Below are 19,139 nucleotides of genomic sequence, written 5' to 3' on the forward strand. Positions count from 1 at the left end.
TGTCGCTCCTCCCTTCTCCTCAGTCAATATCTGCACAAGACTACAGCCAACTCAAGGAATGAACACAGCACATGTGCACTCTCTCAAGATATAACAGAAACGCCAACATAAAAGGGCAGGTGCGGTGGTGTAATGGTTAGCATAACACCATTACAGCGCCAGCGACCCGGGTTCAATTCCTGCCGCTGTCTGTAAGGAGTTTGTACGTTCTCCCTGTGTCTGCGTGGGTTTCCTCTGGGTGCTCTGGTCCCCTCCCACATTCCAAAGATGTACGGGTTAGGAGCTGTGGGCGTGCTATGTTGGCGCCGGAAGAGTGGCGACACTTGCGGGCCGCCCCCAGCACATTCTCAGTGACGCAAAAAGATGCATTTCACTGTGTGATTCGATGTACATGTGACTAATAAATATCTTAAAGATAAATATCTTATAAATCACAGCCCGTTGGTACAGGTCCTTTACTTGAAGTGTACAACATCTACAATATCTACTCTTTAGAAAGTTTGGAACCGCAATTCAACGTAGCTTGACAAATAGTTGACAGTGTTGGAATGCATGCCTCTCGAGTCAGAGGGTTGTGGATTTCAGAGGCACAAGAGACTGCAGAAACAAGCAACCTGCTGAAGGAACTCAGTGGGTCAAGCAGCATTGGTGGGGGGGGGGGGGGGTGGGAAAGAACTGTTCACATTTCGGGTCGAAATCCTGCATCAGGATCTTGTGTCTCCAAGAGACTGCAGATGCTGGGATCTATAATTTTGTATAATTTATGTATAATTTATGTTTTTCTTGTGAATGTTACGTCTCTGATGCTGTGTGCCTGTGATGGTGCTGTAAGTAAGTTTTTCATTGCACCTGTGCATGTGTGTGCTTGTGCATCTGACAATAAACTTTGACCTGGAGCCAAATAATAAGCAGGTGGATGTTGTATAAAACATCAGAGAAATACAGGCATTTAGCTTTTTATTCTGATTTTGCAAGGCCAGATTCATATTCATGTTCAGCTTCAAGTTCATTTTTGTCACATATACCAGGGTGCAATGAAATTCCTTGCTCGCATGAAGCTCATAGAGTAAACAGTGTACATGACAATAAACACAGCAACGAGTGCAAATCAATGGAATGGTGCATAGACTGTAGTACACACAATGATAAAGTGACAATAAAGAAGCGGTAGAATTAAGGGTTCAAGAACATGGCAGCACCTCCGGGAAGAGAATGTGAAAGAGGTGATTGGTTCAGAATTTTAATCGAATTTTATCGAATTGCCCGAAATTCACTGGTATTCCAGAGCACGGTCTTCTCCACAGCCAAGTGCAACAGAGGCTCAAAGTCCCAGGACTACGTGCTGAGGGACACACTGAAGCCGGTCTGACCACTGCAAGGGCGTTGTGGGGAAAGAACACAGCGTAAAACCCTCCCATCATTGCACACTAATTAGTTGAAGTCTGTGTTAAGAACCCATGAACTATTTGCTCTAAGTGTTGCATGTAAATGATAACTGATGATGTACTAAGCAATAGGAATGACATGACTTGTGATGAAAATGTTGACTTAAATGTTCTGTATTTTGTACATTTGAGTTTTTTTATGATTAAAATATATTTTTTAATTTAGAAATATGATCGCTGATCCCCAACCAGTTAGGGCCACTTAAGATCTCTTTATTAGTCACATGTACATCAAAACACACAGTGAAATGCATCTTTTGCATAGAGTGTGCTGGGGGTAGCCCGCAAGTGTCACCACGCTTCCGGCGCCAACATAGCATGCCCACAACTTCCTAACACGTATGTCTTTGGAATGTGGGAGGAAACCGGAGCACCCGGAGGAAACCCACGCAGGCACAGGGAGAACCCAATTGGACCCAGGTCGCTAGCGCTGTAATAGTGTTACGCTAACCTGCCTGCCCATGGATCAGACAGGATAACAGCAGAAGATTTCCTTCCCCAAAGGGGACTACTGGGCTGGTTGGAGGGAGGGGAGTTTTCCAGCAATTCGACAGTTTCACAGACACCATCACTCAGACAACGAATTCCAAATTATCTAATTAATTATCTAATGAACTGAATTTAAATTCCCTAGCTCCCACAGGTGGGGTTTGAACTTGCATTGCCAGATCACTAATTAAGGTCTGAATGCAACACACAAGATGCTGGAGGAATTCAGTGGGTCAGGCAGCATCTACGGAGGGAAATGGACAGTCAGTGTTTCAGTGTCTGGACTGAAAGATAGAGGGGAGATTGCCAATCTATAAAGGTGGGGGGGGGGTGCGGGCAAGAGCCGGCGGGTGATAGGTGGATCCAGGTGAGGAGGGGTGATAGGCAGGTGGGGGAGGGGAGAGTGGGAAAAGCCCCAAAAGCTGGGAAGTGATAGGTGGAAGAGACAAAAGGCTGAAGATGATGGAATCTCATAGGAGAGGAAGGTGGAGTGTGGATTAAAGGGGGGGGGGGAAGTGGCGAGGGCAGATGGGGACGGTGGGTGGGTGATGGGCACATGGACAGGGTGGAGGTGGGGAGAGACAGGGGATGGGGGCCAGGTGGATCAGGAGGAGAGAGAAAAGGGTCAGAGGGGGAGCAAGTGCAGAATTCAATGTTCATGCCGTCGGGTTGTAGGCTATCCAGGCAGAATACGAGGTGCTGTTCCTCTAGTTCGCATTTAGTTGATGTTCACTGGATTACCAACCTGAACATAGAATCACTAAATAGTTACAGCAGAGAAGGAGGCCACGTGGCCCATGGTATCCATACCAACCCTCTACCACAGCACCGTCTTACTTCCATCTAAATTGTTGAGGACATGCATAAGAACATAAAAAATAGGAGCAGGAGTCAGCCATCTGGCCCGTCGAGCCTGCTCTGCCATTCAATAAGATCATGGCTGATCTGGATTCAGATCCACCTACCTGCTTTTTTCCCCCATAACCCTTAATTCCCCTACTAGGCAAAAATCCATCTGTGTCACACAAGATCTACCTAACACTGTAATACAAAATAATTAATAAATCCAGGAGAATCTTCTTTGCCGGCAGATTGTGAGAATGTGGAACTTTCTCCCATGAGTATGTAGAAACGTTCAGGCAGAAGATGGAAGACAAACAAATAGAGCAGTCTACCCAAAGGGTTAACGGGAAAGGGACTGTTATGAGGCTCACTGAGAGCCAAAGCATCAGCATAGACCTGTTGTGTGTAGTGAGTACGTTCTGCACTGGAATCTTTGTGTAACTCTGCATCATATGTAATGTCTGCTTCTGCAGTTCCAAAGATTTGAAGGATTTCATTTTGTTTTAAATTAGGGCAGTTCCATATATGGGAAATTATAAAGCAGGTATTTTATGCACCAATAAAACCATTTTGAAAATACTTTGTATTTAGAACAATCCCTCGAGAAGACTTGAATCAGGAAAATTTTAAATGTAAAGGAAGAGAAGGAGCCATCAGAAAAAACTGCTGCAGGGATTCTGCCTTGTAGCAGTGATGCCAGTGTTTGGTAAAGCTGTTCTAATCTGGTTTTACCACAGATCTCTTAAGGAAATGAAACGGATTTGATATTTGCAATGGATGAATAAACACGATCCTTCGCCCTTTATTGTAATGAAAACATTGTCTCTTTGCTAAAAATGATTGTTACCAAGGTTGGCCTTTCAATCATATGATTGCAATAAAGAGGAAAATAAGCCCTTACCAAATATATCTGGAGCTGAAACATTCAATTAAGATTCACCCCCAACTTCCACCCCTACCCCATGCATGAAAACACGCGTCTAAAAGCTCTAATAACCAAATGCTGTGCAGGTCTGCGCTTATCAGATGTTTTATTTCATCCTCCTGTTTCTAAAGTGGGAAAGGATCTGGCTTGAATTACTGCTCAAGGAACCCAACGATAAACCCAGGCCACAATACATTACTGTTCATTTTGTACTGTCAGGGCTCGTGCTGTGAGCACTGTCAGTCTGAAAAGCTGCAGAGATTGCCAGAACGTCGCACACTTTGCAACAAATGTTTGTAATAAGGAAACACAAGCAGATGCTGACAGTTCCCAGAGTCATATAATAGCTTGCAAAGAGAATTTAAGACTATGATCACCTTTTACATCATTGACTGGTGTAGCTGGTGTTTATAGCTTCCTCTTTTCTCTGGGGCCACTTAACACGGTAAAACAAGGTGTAACACAGTAATGTCAGGTAAAAGCCACTTTGTGTGCAATTAAGCAATGCGTGGGTTTCAATTCAATTAATCCAAAATTCTGGATGGTAGGTTCACTCCTCTGTTTAAATGCAGCAGTACTGGTACAACTAGGCCATGTGGTTGACTCTCAAAATGCTCTCTGAAGTAGTCTAGCAAGTGACATGTAGGCCAGCCCAGGTAAGGACGGCAGATTTCACCTCCTGAGGGAGATTAGTGAACCAGATGGGGTTTTTTTCCCGCTGTCAACATGAGAAAGACTAGTTGGTGCTTTTTTAACCAAATTCTGGGTTGTTAACTGAATTTAAATTCCAAGGTTGCTGTTGCGGGGTTTGAACCCGTGTCTCCAGATTACTAGTCTGGTTGCTGGGCCAGCATCTATTTTGGGTCGAAACAGTGCATCAGGACAGTCCAAAATGTCGACTATCCCTCTGCCTCCACAGATGCTGCCTGACCTGCTCAGTTCTTTCAGCAGCTTGTTTTTTTTTAAATTAAGGATTAAACCTGTGCACCTGTACACAGGGGCATGCGTGGATAGTTAAATATGACTGCTTTTGGAGGAGCATGTTAAATACACATCTTATGCACCTTACGAAGCCTGTTTAGTGATCATGTTGGGCAGTAGCCTGGCTAGGCATCCTCTGGACCACACGGTGTACATACAATCCTAGGGTCAAGTGTGAACTGATTAAAGTGACAAATGTGCTATAGCAGAGGCTGCACTTCCAATAGCATCACCAAATGAACACAGAACATTCTGGAAATACTCAGCAGGTCGGCAGGATCTGTGTTCACCTGAAACACTAACTCTTTCCCCTTCCACAGATGCTGCCTGACCTGCTGAGTATTTCCCCAGCATTTTCTGTTTTCATTTCAGATTTCAGACAGACAGGCCTTCTTTTCTGGAGTACAGCCTAATCCTACATCTGGAGCTCAATGCCAGGAATGTATACAAGCATAAAAACCTTTTGCCTTTTGAAGCACCCATCCAAAAATCCTTAACATTGTTGGCAGGAACATTTCCATAAAGTCACATTATATATATTTCCTTCTAATAATTATTGCTGTAGGATGGCAGCACTCTCCACTAAATGGAAGAGTGCTACTTCTATTGCATCCGTTGTTCACCAGAGCCCCTTCCCTGCCACCTTCTTCACCTTCCTGCTGTTGCAAGCTGCTGGGTCCAAGCTATTCCGAGGGGGGAGGAGAGAAGTAGATGTGGGCTTAGAAATTGCTCCCTACCCTTGCTTGTGTTAAAACAGCGTTGTAGGACACACAAAAAGCAAGGTACACAGGGTTTCCCCACACTGAAATTCATACTTTGACTGCTTCAGTACAGAGCTCCATGTTGATGTGCTGCAGTTGTTTTAATGGAGCACAGTAGGTGCGATCTTTGCATCAAGCTCTTAAGGGGACATCTCATAATACAAGCAACGTTCTTCCAGTGTGTGTATTTGAAGGAGTGGTGCGTGGGGCATTCAGTAGAGATCTGACTCTCTTAGTTAATGGTGATTATGAATGTAAGATGATAAGATTAGTCACATGTACATCGAAACACACAGTGAAATGCATCTTTTGCGCAGAGTGCTCTGGGGAGCAGCCCGCAAGTGTCGCCACGCTTCCGGCGCCAACATAGCATGCCCCCAACTTCTTAACCCGTACGCCTTTGGAATGTGGGAGGAAACCAGAGCACCCGGAGGAAACCCACGCAGACACGGGGATAACGTACAAACTCCTTACAGACAGTGGCCGGAATTGAACCCGGGTCACTGGCGCTGTGAGGCGTTACGCTAACCGCTACACTACCGTGTCTGCTCCAGCTACTTAACTGCGAGCACCCCACACCCTGACTTTTTGACCCATTTCAAATCCGTATCATTCCAAACGAGCCGGTAAGTTTTTGGGAAAAGAATCTGGGAGCACAGAGTAAACTTGGGAACAGATGGGAAGTGGGTTACACATCTACAATCTGGACAGGCACTCCTACAGAAAAAGCTGTTCGTCAGCTGTATACAATTGGAAAAGCTACCTGGAATGCAAGGTTAATTCAAAACCTGTGCAACACTTACAATCACTTGGCAATAAAAGCCAGGCTGCTTATAGCCACAAACTGGAAAAAAATGTTACAAAGAAGTAAAAGCAGATGTTTCATTTTAAATGAAATTAAAGAGGAGGAACCTCACTTAGAATTTGCCTCATTTGCATGCTGGAAGCTCAATGGAATTTTCCTCCAGGAAGTTGCTGATACAATAATCTTCTTCAGCAGTCCATGCCACGAAGTCTTTGAGATACCATTTCTGGTCAGACTCCAATACCACTGTTATTTTATTAAGCAACGAGCATCGAGGGCTTGGGACGAACTCAAAGATCCCTCATTGAGTCGACTTCCCCAAGGATGCCAAAACTGATACTGGCAGCTCTCCCTTCCAACGGGAAACACAGTGAGGCACTATGTTGCTGCCACTGCACCCACCCTGTGTATAAACAGCCAGCCATAGATAGGAGCCCACAATGAATTGACTGGGAGGCAAACAAAAAGGAACAAACTGGAGGTCTGAGGATGCCTGCCGATCAGATACACTGAAAGCAAGTGACAAGGATACTGCCAAGCAGAACGGTGCCTGGCTCTGAGCAGGAAGATTTCATAGCGAGCGGCAGTAACATTCCAAAACCTTGGCGGGGTGTTTTGTTTTTTGAAAAAACATTGCAGGTTAATGGCGGGCATGTGCCTCACGGTCGATTAAGTCGTGCCCTTGTTACGTCGGGCTGACGGGAAGCTAACTAGTGAATACATTACAGGGAGATATGGTCGCCACACCCAACCTAGCATCTGGCCCCTGCCTGCCTCAGCCAATTAAAACATCCACTCTTCTGCAAAAGGCCAACAGATTCCATTTTGGAAATAAGAGCGTGGATTTTTATCTTCGCAGTCACCCGCCAAAGGGGAGGAGGCAGCTGCAATGGTACTTTCCAATGGCCAGCCCGGAGGGTGTTTTTAGGACTTCTGTGAAATCCCACCACTCTAAACACAGGGAAACTGCTTCTTTACTATAACTTGCGGGTGCGCTGTGGCACAGAAGCCAATGGGAGTAGCAGGACACGACAACACAAGAGAGAAGATGTGGAGGGGATTTACGAGGATGACGTAGCTATGAGGAGGGACTGCTCTGACTGTGGTTGTTTCTTTGGAGGAAGGGAGATTGGGGGTGGGTATACTGTGCTGTAGTGTTCTATGTAAGATTAAAATGAAGTGTGTAAAATGACAGTGCTGTGTAAAATGGGTAGATTTCCTTTAACAGAGATGTCAGTAACCCAGAGGGGCAGAGATTTAAGATAATTAGTTGTAGGATTAGAGGGAAGATGACAAAACATTATTTCACTTAATGGGTGGTGGGTGTCTGGAACTCACTGCATGAGAGGGTAGTGGGGGCAGAAACTCTCTTCACAGTTAAAAAGTCCCCAGACGAAAACTTGAAGAGTTGTAACCTATAGGGCTAAGGACCGAGAGCTGGAAGCTCGAACATTTTTGTCCAGAAGGGTCATGATAACCCGAAGGTCCTCCTCCTGCAATTCTATGACAGTCACAGTCGAAGTCAAAGTCGAGTTTATTGTCATCCGCACAAGTACATGTACACACAGGTGCAATGAAAAACTAACTTGCAGCAGCATCACAGGCACGAAGTATCAGATACACAACATTCACCAGAAAAACATAAATTATATAAGACAGAACACATTTAGAACAAAAAAAAAGTCCATTGTCGTGCAAAGTGGTCATAGTGTTGCTATACTGAGGTAGTGATTAAGGTTGTGCAGGTTGGTTCAAGAACCGAATGGTTGAAGGGAAGCAGCTGTTCTTGAACCTGGTGGTGTGGGACTTCAGGCTTCTGTACCCCCTGCCCGATGGTAGCTGCAAGAAGATGGATGGCATGGCCCAGATGGTGAGGGATCTTTGATGATGGATGTTGCCTTGTTGAGGCAGCGCCTCCCATAGATACTACCGATGGTGGGGAGGGATGTGCCCGTGATGTATTGGGCAGAGACCACTACGCCCTGCAGCTTCTTATGTTCCTGCACATTCGAATTGCTGTAGCAGTCATGGGCGGACATGCTGTACTGTATCCTAGGCTGGGCCCTTGCTGTAAGTGCAACATCTGTACAACAGGTTCAATGTTGCCAATTGCCTCACAGCTGGGCTCAGTCACAGTTGGAGTGAGAGCAACATCGAGGAGGGAAACCCAGAGCTAACCAGTGGTTTGGTTGCGAGCGCATTATGGCATTATTGAAGGTGGAGCTTGAAGGAGCACCTAAACGTATGGAAGAAAGGGGGGGGAGGGGAGGGGGCTAAGGGTCCAAATGCCCACATGCAACATGTTGAGAAGGGAAAGGAGAGACGGAATGGTGCGGAGACACGAGAGCCTGCAGATGCTGGAATCTAGAGCAAAAAAAAACAAACTGCTGCAGGAACTCAGCGGGTCAGGCAGGTCCAGATGAAGGGTCTCGACCTGAAACATCGACTGTCCATTTCCCTCCACAGATGCTGCTGGTTTCCTTTGAGAATGTGCTGGGTTTGAGTTTGAGATGGATTCTGAAGTCAAATAATGGAAGGATGTAGGGTGTGAAAGAGGCCCTAGTGCCCTAGAAACAAATTCATTTCATTTCCTATCCCGTCCCCCTGCTGTTCCCATCTGTCCACCGTCCTTTCCTTGTCTGGTTCCACTCATCTTCCTTTCCTATCAGATTCCACCATCTACGGCCCTTTGTCACCTCCACCTATCACCTGCCAGCCTCTGCCACTATCTCCACTCTTCCCTCCCCCACCTGGCTTCATCTGCCCATCAACCCCTCCTCACCTGGATCCACCTATCGCTTGCCAGCTCCTGCCTCACCCCTCCCCCTCACCTCTTCGTACTGGCTCCTCTCCCATTGACCTCATCAGTCCTGATGCAGGGTCTCGACCCGAACCGTCGACCAGCCCTTCGCCTCCACAGATGCTGCTCGACTAGCAGATTCTTTTTTGCCCCAGATTCCAGCATTCTGCAGCCTCTCGTGTCTCCAACTTAATTTCACTCCCAATTTTACCTTTTCACTCAGAGTCTATTCACCCTGAAGTAAAAGTTGACCCAACCAATCTGAACACTAATGCTCGAAAAGTTCCATACTATCAGAAAGTTAATATCCCTCTCCTTAGCCTAGGACGGTATAGAGTGCCACAAGTACCACAAGGTCGGTAGGTTAATTGACCACTGTAAGTTGCCCCTAATGTATAGGTGAGGTTTAGAATCTGGGGGCAGTAGATGGGAATGTGGGAAGAATAAAATGGGATTAGTTTTAATGGATGGCATGGACTCAGTGGGCCAAATGACTGAATGACTTCACGACTCTAAACCTACTTCACTTTGTGTTTATCAGCTGGGACTCTGCATTGAGCAGTTAAACCTTTCTTTGTTTTCCATCTGTGGGCTTTTACAATAAGCACCAACAAAGCCACATTTAGCGAACGCTCATGTTACTGTCAGACTCCTACTTAATGGTTTAAAGAGGACCAATTCTAACGTTTGGTAGAGCAAATAGGGAAAAGAGAGAGGGAGAGAACCCCGTGCACAAATAACCCTTACTCTTTCACCAGCTTCTTTTCACTTTGTGTATTTACAGGAAGGGGGCGGTGAAACTTTACCTGATATACTTGGCAGGCAAACTCAGCGTCGAATGCTCACAGGTACAGTATTCAGTTCTGAATCGGGCCTTGTGTGCTCTCTGATTCATCAGAATCACCACTCTGTAATGGTGAGAGTTAAAGTCCACCGATTGGGAACAGTAGCTGGATTACTGAACCAGTAATCTAATAGCTCTCTATTGCAGATCAACTGATATAAATTCAAATTCCAAGAAAGCAGCTGAGGAATTTAAATTTAGTTAGTTAAGTAACTTGAACTTTAAAATAAAAAACTAGTATCAGTGACCATGCAACTACTGGATTGCCATAAAAACTTATCCAGTTTGCTAATAATCTTAAGGGAGTTAATTTGTCACTTCTACTAACCTGGCCAGTGTGTGACTCCAGATCCACAGAAACGTGGTTGAGTCGTAAATACCCTCTCAAGTGGCTCAGCGAGCCATTCGGTTTATGAATCCAATACAAATAAGCATGACTATGGGGCTGTCTCCACTACATTGGCTGGAGTGGTTCAAGAACCATCGCCTTTGCAAGGTGTATTAGGGATGAGTCAAATAGTCATAGAGATACACAGCATGGAGATGGGCTCTTTGGTCTGTTGCACCCATGCCAACCATCAAGCACCCTTCTTTTTACACTAAATGAAAAACACAATGATGCTGGAGAAACTCAGCAGGCCAGGCAGCATCTGTGGAGAAAAGCAGGCGGTCAACGTTCGGGTCAGGACCCTTCTTCAGGACTGAAGATAAGAAAAGGGGAAGCCCAAGATATAGGAGGGAAAAGCAGAGCAGTGATAGGTGCCAAAAGAGGGGAGGCGGGGTGGGCACAGGGTGGTGATAGGTAGATGCAGGTAAGAGATAGTGACAGGCAGGTGCGGGTCAAAGGTAAGGAGAGAGAGGGGAAAAAAAGTAGAAAAAAAGAGACTAGGAAAGGGAAGAAGGGAAGAAGCATAGTGGGGGGGGGGGTGTTGTGGGGAAGGGGGGTGGGGATTACCTACAGTGGGAGAATTCACTGTTCATGCCGTTAGGCTGCAAGATTCCAAGACGGAAAATGAGGTGCTGTTCCTCCAGTTTGCGCTTGGAATTCTCCTGGCAGTAAAGGAGGCCGAGGACTGTCATACACACTAATTCTACCCTAAGCCATGGACAACATCACATAAAAGAACGAAAAAGGGTAATAATTCATTGGAACATCCACATTGTTCCAATTCCGACATCCCTGAATTCATTTGTTCCCCCATTGCCAGCTATGCTGTCAGCTGCCAAGGCTACAAGCTCTGGAATTCCCTCCCTATTCCATCAGGATCTTGAACTGTCCCTAACCCTACCTCAGCAACGGAACGCCACACACCACCTCTTGCACCACTATGGACTTGTCTCTGATTGTGATTTTTTTGTACTAGTGTCTTATTTCTGCACAGTCTTTTTTTTCTCTTCACTGTCTTGTATACTTTATGTTCTGTGTGTTGTCCATACCTATGTGCCTGTGATGCTGCTCCAAGCAAGTTTTTCATTGTACCTGTACCTCACCGTACTTGTGCACATGACAATAAACTCAACTTGACTTAAACCTCCCTATCTCTCCACTTCTCTCTCCTCCTTAATATTTACCTCGTTGATCAGTCTTTTGGTCATCTGCCCCAATAACCGCAAATATTACCTGACACTAAAACTCTAATTTGATAACAATCACATGAAGACACTTCCAATGTTCTTTGTTGTGAGTTGACTTTGTGAAAGGAAGTTGTTGCTGTTGCCTTAGCAGGCAAAGCAGAAACATTTGAAGCATTTTAGTTTAATTGGAAGGGAAGAGGCTGGGATTATTAAATCCTGTATCCCTTTCATCTCCTGAGAGGGGGGGGGAGGGGGGGGAAGAAAAGCAGCCAGGTTTTTATGCTAACAGAAAGCAGCTGTTAGTTAGCCTAGTCATTAACAGCTTAAAGCAGAAACAAAGTGACCCAAATTTCCATTGCCAAATGGGGTTTACTTACACACAGCCCCCCTCTGGCCTATAGCCATGGAAAAGAAAATGCCATCTCCAGCATTTCTGTAGTCTTTCTTGTTTAACAAGACGAGGCGTTTCATGTAAACCTAACAACGAAATTGCAGATTCAGACCACAGAACGAGTTTGCCAATTATCTCATCCCGTATGATTGCTATGAAGGGACTTATTAGAGCAGAAACGGAGAAACTGTTTCCACTGGCAAGGTAGCTGGTGACCAGACGACACGAATTTAAAATAATTAGCAAAAGAAGCCGGGGGGAGATGAGACTTTATTCTGTGCAGCAACCTGTTATGATCCAGGACTGTTGGCGCAGGCAGGTTCAATAATAACTATAAAAGGAGAATTGAATGCATGCTTGGAAAGGAAGGATTTGTTAAGGACCTGCAGGGAGAGATTGATTGGACAGGCTGTTCATAGGCACAGCATAGGTGGATAGGCAGAGTGGCCCCTTTTTCCCAGGGCGACAATGGCTAACACGAGGGGACATAATTTTAAGGTGATCGGAGGAAGACATAAGGGGGATGTCAGAGAGTGGTGGGTGCGTGGAACGCACTGCCAGCAGAGGTTGTGGGAGCAGATACATTAGGGACATTGAAGAGACTCTTAGATAGTCACATGAATGACAGAAAAATAGGGGGCTATGTGGGAGGGAAGGGTTAGATAGATCTTAGAGCAGGATAACATGTCGGCACAACATTGTGGGCTGAAGGGCCTGTACTCTGCTGTAGTGTTCTATGTTCTGTTATGAATTGGCATGCTGGAAATTACTTGCCTGCTCTACATCATTGAGAGATCAAGAGTTCACCTTTATCGTCCAATCTACCTTGTTGTGGCCCTTGTCTACCAGCACTGCAACTGTAACACTTTATTCTGCGTTCTGTTACAGTTTTACCCTTCGTACCACCTCGATGTACTATGTTTTGAAGTGATCTGTATGGAGGGCATGCAAAACAAAGCCATTCACTGTATCTCAGTACATGTGACAATAATAAACCAGTTACCAATTTAAAATTTCTTAAACTAAAAATGACTTTGGTCATTCACAACACCACCAGGACATGGTTGTCACAGGCAAAGCCTCCAGTTATGGTCCATCCCTAATCATCACCCCATATTGAGGAGCCAGTTAAGAGTCAACTACATTGCTGTGGGTCTCAGATTCAGATTAGTTTATTGGCACATATACCGGGGTGCAATGAAATTCCCTGCTTGCATGAAGCTCATAGAGTCAACAGTATACATAGGATAAGATATCTTTATTAGTCACACGTACATCGAAACACAAAGTGAAATGCATCTTTCGCGTAGAGTGTTCTGGGGTCAGCCCACAAGTGTCACCACGCTTCTGGCGCCAACATAGCATGTCCACAACTTCCTAACCCGTACGTCTTTGGAATGTGGGAGGAAACTGGAGCACCCGGAGGAAACCCACGCAGACATGGGGAGAACGTACAAGCTCCTAACAGACGGCAGCCGGAATTGAACCTGGGTAGCTGGCGCTGTAATAGCATTACGTTACCTGGTACACCGACAAGTGCAAAACAGCAGATTGGTGCAAAGATCGTAGTGCAATCTGAGGTAGTGCAAAAACAAATGCTGAAGTGACAATAATGGGATAACCAAGAGAGGAAGAATTAAGAGTCTGAGAACATGGCAGCACCACCATGAAGGGGATGTGAAAGAGGTGGTTGGTTCAGAAGTCTGATAGCAGCGGGGAAGAAGCTGTTCTTCAGTCTGGTCAGCCGGGCTTTCAACCTCCAGTATCTTCTCCTAGGAGGTAGAAGAGAGGAAAGGGAACGGCCAGGGTGACAGTCATATATGGGCTAGATTGATAAGGTTGGTGGAATTCCTTCCCTGAAGGACAATAGTGAACCAAAGATGTTTTCAATAATAAATCGGGTGGAGAGACAAACTTTCTTTTTTATAGTTCCAGATTTATCTAATTCCTTGAATTTAAATCGTCCATCTGCCGTGGTGGGACTTGAACTCATGACTCTGGGTCAATTATCCAGAACTCTGGCAACTAGGATAGCAAGTCAACCATCTTCCCTTCTCAGAAAATGGAAAAAAGATAAAGATTTAATGATCCCAGCCCTTTCTCTTCCAATTAAAACTACGAAATGTTTCAGAACATTGTTAGACCTTAATTGTACTCTGGCATTCTGCCACTTGAATCTGTGCCAGATCACCAGGTTAAAGGTTTCTCTTCATCTCTTTGGTGCAAAAATTTGCTCAGCCAAAATCTTTCGTTGCACTAAACTACCTTTAATTTACCCTCCTTTCAGTTTTGCCAAATAATTTTGCACCCTTGATCACTGAAGGTTGACGAATATTGCCTTAAAACTTGCAGGTAAATGCACTGCCTTAAAGTTGACATTGGGGCAGTTACGCTTTAAGAGTGAAGAGTCACAAGATGGTCTTGGGGTGGTGATGTCTGCAATTGCTAATTACAGGCTTGAGTCTGCCTTCAATAGAGCACCCAGCAGCTCACTTAAACAAAGTTAATTATAGCAATTACAGCACAGAACCTTCATTAGTTTGTTTCATGACAACACATCCATATTAAGTGCTGCACTCTGATGAAAAGGACGATGTCAAGGTGATACGGATTCCCCATAACAACATCAATGTACATTTATATAGCATCTTTAATACGGTAGGATGCCACTTCACAGACTATGTATATGCTCTGTGTGTTGTCTGAATCTACATGCCTGTGACGCTGCTGCAAGCAAGCTTTTCATTGTACCTGTACCTCTCTGTACTTCTGCACATGACAATAAACTCAACTTGACTATCAGACAAAAACTACATTAGGAAAGATTGGTCAAGAGGTAGGCTTTAGGGACAGAGGAGGAGAGAAAGGCAGAGACGGTGAGAGGGCGAGGAACAGAATTCCAGAGCTTAGAGCTTTGGTGGGTGAAGATAGACTATTTAAATCTGTGCATACATTAGACTGCCATTCACACATATGCAGACAAACACTCATGCATACACATGCTAACACACACACACACACACACACACACACACGAACAATTGCAAACACAAGTGATAGCTACTGCAGGAGCATTGTAGATATACCCCTGTAGTAGCCATCAGATTTAAACATTACTGAGGCACTTGAATAACCTCATCAGATTACTATGGGGCCTGTACCCCTGCTTACACAGCTCTCTCCCTCCACATGCCCCTGACCCCACCAACTCCTGAGATTGGTTCCATTCTCACTCACTCCTTTGAAGAAACATCTGGCCCGATGTGCAATACTGTGGCACCATGTGTTTTGTCAGGAATGCGTCATCGAACAAAGTGGGCCAGATCACAAGGAATTTGAGTCTTTCTGAAGGAGACCACAATATCATACTTCACCAGACACAAAGGTTTCAATTTACTTTCTCAAGTGTAATAATTCCTGTAATTTTGAGGGTGGGGTGGCCCTTTAATATTTAAAACAGCAGCCTCTGTCAACTAGAGTGGATCTGATATTAAGATTATTGGTAGGTACCACAGACAGTGATTACTTTTACAATTAAAATTTTCAAAGAAAGCTTGTATATGTTTATCTGATACATGAGAGAGAAAAAAAATGAACTTGTTGTAATTATAAACCCAGGCTATATTTATCATCTTTAATATTATAGAACCCAAGAGATGGAAAGGGTAGATGGGGGTGATTATTGTCTGTATAGAAAGGTCATACCTGTTCCTCAATAGGTGAAGATGGCTGTCTTGCGTTTAAACTTGCCTCTCTGAATTATAGTTACTGCTTCTTTAGTTAAAGAAGAACTCTCCCATTTCTAAAATGGTGGCTTCAGCAAGTTCACATCTCACTGTGGGCATGCTATGCTGGCGCCAGGAGAGTGGCGCCATTTACGGGCTGCCCCCAGTAACACAAAAAGACGCATTTCACTGTGTGTTTCGATGTGACTAATAAATAAATATCTAATATCTATCTAGATGGAAACTGCTGGAAATGTTCCTATCTGGAGAGAGGGAGACAGAGTGGCGATTTCAGATATTAACTCTGTATTACACTCTCTGCGGCCTGATACAAGGTGATGTGGTGCTGGCCGGGGATAAATGTTGGCCAACACACGTCTCCTGTTTTTCCTCAGGAGATCTTTTATATTTGGCTCAGAGGACAGACAGTTTTAAATGTCTCAGCTGAAAGTTGCAGCTCTGAGTAATGCATCATCAAATAACAAGCTGCTGAAGATTCTGGAAAAGTATTGGACTAAGCAAGCCTCCATCAGAAAACTGACTCTGTCGCATAAGCACGTAAGTTGTACTCCCAGTCTTAATGTACTCATTTTTGTTTTATTTAAACAAAGACAGAGAATGAGGCCATTCAGCCCCCTAAATCTATGATAGCTCTCAGAGCAAGCCCACTCCCCTGCTTATTTCCCACTAATCCGTTCTCTCTGGAGTTTAATTCAGATAAGTATAAAGCGTTGCATTTTGGAGGACAAATCAGGGTAGGACTTTCACAGTAAATGATAGGGTCCTGAGGAGTGTTGTAGAACAAAAGGAACCTTGGAGTTCAGGTACATGGTTCCCTGAAAGTGGAGTCACAGGGTTGGGCAATCAAGAACTGGAGGGCTTAGGTTTAAGGTGAGAGGGGAAAGAGTTAATAGGAGCTTGAGGGGCAACTCTTTTTATGCAGAGGGTGGTACGTATACAGAATGAGCTGCCAGAGGAAGTGGTTGAGGCAGGTACAGTAACAACTTTTAAAAGGCAGTTGGACAGGTACATGGATAGGAAAGGTTTAGAGGGATATGGGCCAATGGTACTAGCTGGGATGGGCATCTTGTTTGTCATGAACCAGTTGGTCCGAAGGACCTGTTTCCGTGCTGTACGAGTCTATGACTCTCACATATGTACATGCAGCTGCCTACATCAATAGTGCTCAGGTCGAGAGGGTTGAGAGTTTCAAGTTCCTAGAAGTGAACATCACCAATAGCCTGTCCTGGTCCAACCACGTAGACGCCACGGCCAAGAAAGCTCACCAGCGCCTCTATTTCCGCAGGAGGCTAAAGAAATTCGGTATGTCCCCTTTGACACTCACCAATTTTTAATCGATGCACCACAGAAAGCATCCTATCTGGATACATCATGGCAACTGCTCTGCCCAGGACCACAAGAAACTGCAGAGAGTTGTGGACACAGCCCAGTGCATCACAGAAACCAGCCTCCCCTCTCTATACCTCTCACTGCCTCGGTGAAGCAGCCAGCATAATCAAAGACCACACCCACCCGGGTCATTCTCTCTCTCTCCTCTCCCATCAGGCAGAAGATACAGGAGACTGAGGGCACATACCACCAGGCTCAAGGACAGCTTCTATCCCACGGTGATAAGACTAATGAACAGTTCCCTTCTACGATGAGATGGGCTCTTGACCTCACAATCTACCTTGTTTGACCTTGCACCTTATTGTCTACCTGCAGTGCACTTCCCTGTAGCTGTGACACTTTAATCTGTATTCTGTTTTTAACCTCTACTACCTCAATGCACTCTGTACTACCTCAATGCACTGTAATGAATTGACCTGTACGAACGGTATGCAAGACGAGTTTTTCACTGCACCTCGGTACAAGTGACAATAGTAAACCAATACGTCCTTTACCAACCTGCCCATTGCTTTTCCCACTGCCTACCCTCATTTCTATCAATTAACCCAAGTATCCATGATGTGGGAGCAAAATGGATGTTCCAGGAAAAACCCACATCGTCACACAGAGAGAACATGGAAACTCCACACAGACAGCACCAGAGGTCAGAATCGAACCCAGGTCGCTGGAGTTGTGAGACAGCCTCACTACCTGCAGCGCCACTCTGCCGTCCATTCCATCAGAATGAAGCAGCATATAAGTAGACCGGGTACGAAGAGAGGTCTATGTGTCAGAGATTTCTGAAAAGCCACAGAAGGATAAGCAAAGCCTGTTCTTACAGAGGTTACAGGGTTTGTTAATTTAGGAACGAACGTGGTGTAAAGCTCCCAAGTTTAAATCAGTCAGCAGGGAGTTTATTTACACACCAACAGCGCAGCACAGACAGGGCTTATTCATCTCGTAACTTCTTTAGAAACACATAAACAAAGCCTAACAGGGAGCAAGAAAGTGGAGTGCTAAAGTGTCTTCAGTTCGTAGAAAAGCTAAAAGTGCATGTCGGTGAAATGTCTGCCCTCAGGGGCTGGAGTGCTTGTGGTCTGAGCTGAAGTCAATGATGTGTGGAGTTACCTGACAAAACACAATTTAACGGGCTTTCATCACCATTAAGAAGTTCGTAGGCAGCTTTACAGTGGTATCCATCCCCGGTCATTCGTTCTTCACCCCCCTTCCATCCAGCAGAAGATATAAAAGCTTGAAAACACGCACCGCCAGGCTCAAAGACATTCAATTCTGATCGCCCCATTATAGGAATGATGTGGAGTCTCTGGAGAAGGTGCAGGAGAGGTTTACCAGGGTGCTGCCTGGATTAGACGGCATGTTCTGTGGGGAGAGGTTGGACAGGCTTGGGTTGTTTTCTCTGGAGTGGCGAAGGCTGAGAGGAGACCTGATAAAAGTTTATAAAGTTATGGAGCGACATAGATCAATTAGACAGCCAGTATCTTTTTCCCCAGGATCGAAATATCTAATACCAGAGGGCATGTATTTAAGGTGAGAGGAGACAAGTTCAAAGGAGATGTGCGGGGCAAGCTTTCCCCCCCTACAGAGAGTGGTGGGTGCCTGGAATGAGCTGCCAGGGGTGGTTGTGGAGGCAACTACAATAGAGGTATTTAAGAGGCTCTTAGACAGGCACATGAGTGCAGAGAATGGAGGGATATGGACCTTGTTTGAGCAGAAGGAATTAGTTTAGTTAGGCATTTAATTACTGGTTTAATTATATCAGCACAACATCGTGGGCCAAAGGGCCTGTTTCTGTGCTGTACTGTTCTATGTTCTAAGGACAGCTTCTATCCCGTTGATATAAGACTCTTGAATGGAATTCTTATATGATAAAGACAACCTCTTGACTCTCAATCTACCTCGTCGTGGCTCTTGCACCTTATTGTCTGCCTGCACTGCACTTCCTCTGTAACTGTACACTTTATTATGCATTATGTTTCTGCTTTTCCCTTTGTACTACCTTGATGGTATTGGTATTGGTTTATTATTCTCACGGGAACCAAGGTACAGTGAAAAACTTGACTTGTATACTGTTCGTACAAATCAATTCATTGCACAGTGCATTGAGGTAATACAGAGTGCATTGAGGTAGTACAGGGTAAAAACAAT

The 19,139-nt window shown here is 45.0% G+C and overlaps 1 protein-coding gene across 2 annotated transcripts in view; it reads right to left on the reverse strand.

Annotated features, from left to right (window-relative positions):
• chst11 (carbohydrate (chondroitin 4) sulfotransferase 11) overlaps positions 1 to 19,139 on the reverse strand; it is a 174,779-nt gene that overhangs the window by 85,107 nt on the left and 70,533 nt on the right. The gene's annotated exons all lie outside the window — the stretch shown is intronic.

Source organism: Pristis pectinata, chromosome 15, assembly GCF_009764475.1.
Source record: "Pristis pectinata isolate sPriPec2 chromosome 15, sPriPec2.1.pri, whole genome shotgun sequence".
In the NCBI taxonomy this organism is placed as follows: domain Eukaryota; kingdom Metazoa; phylum Chordata; class Chondrichthyes; order Rhinopristiformes; family Pristidae; genus Pristis; species Pristis pectinata.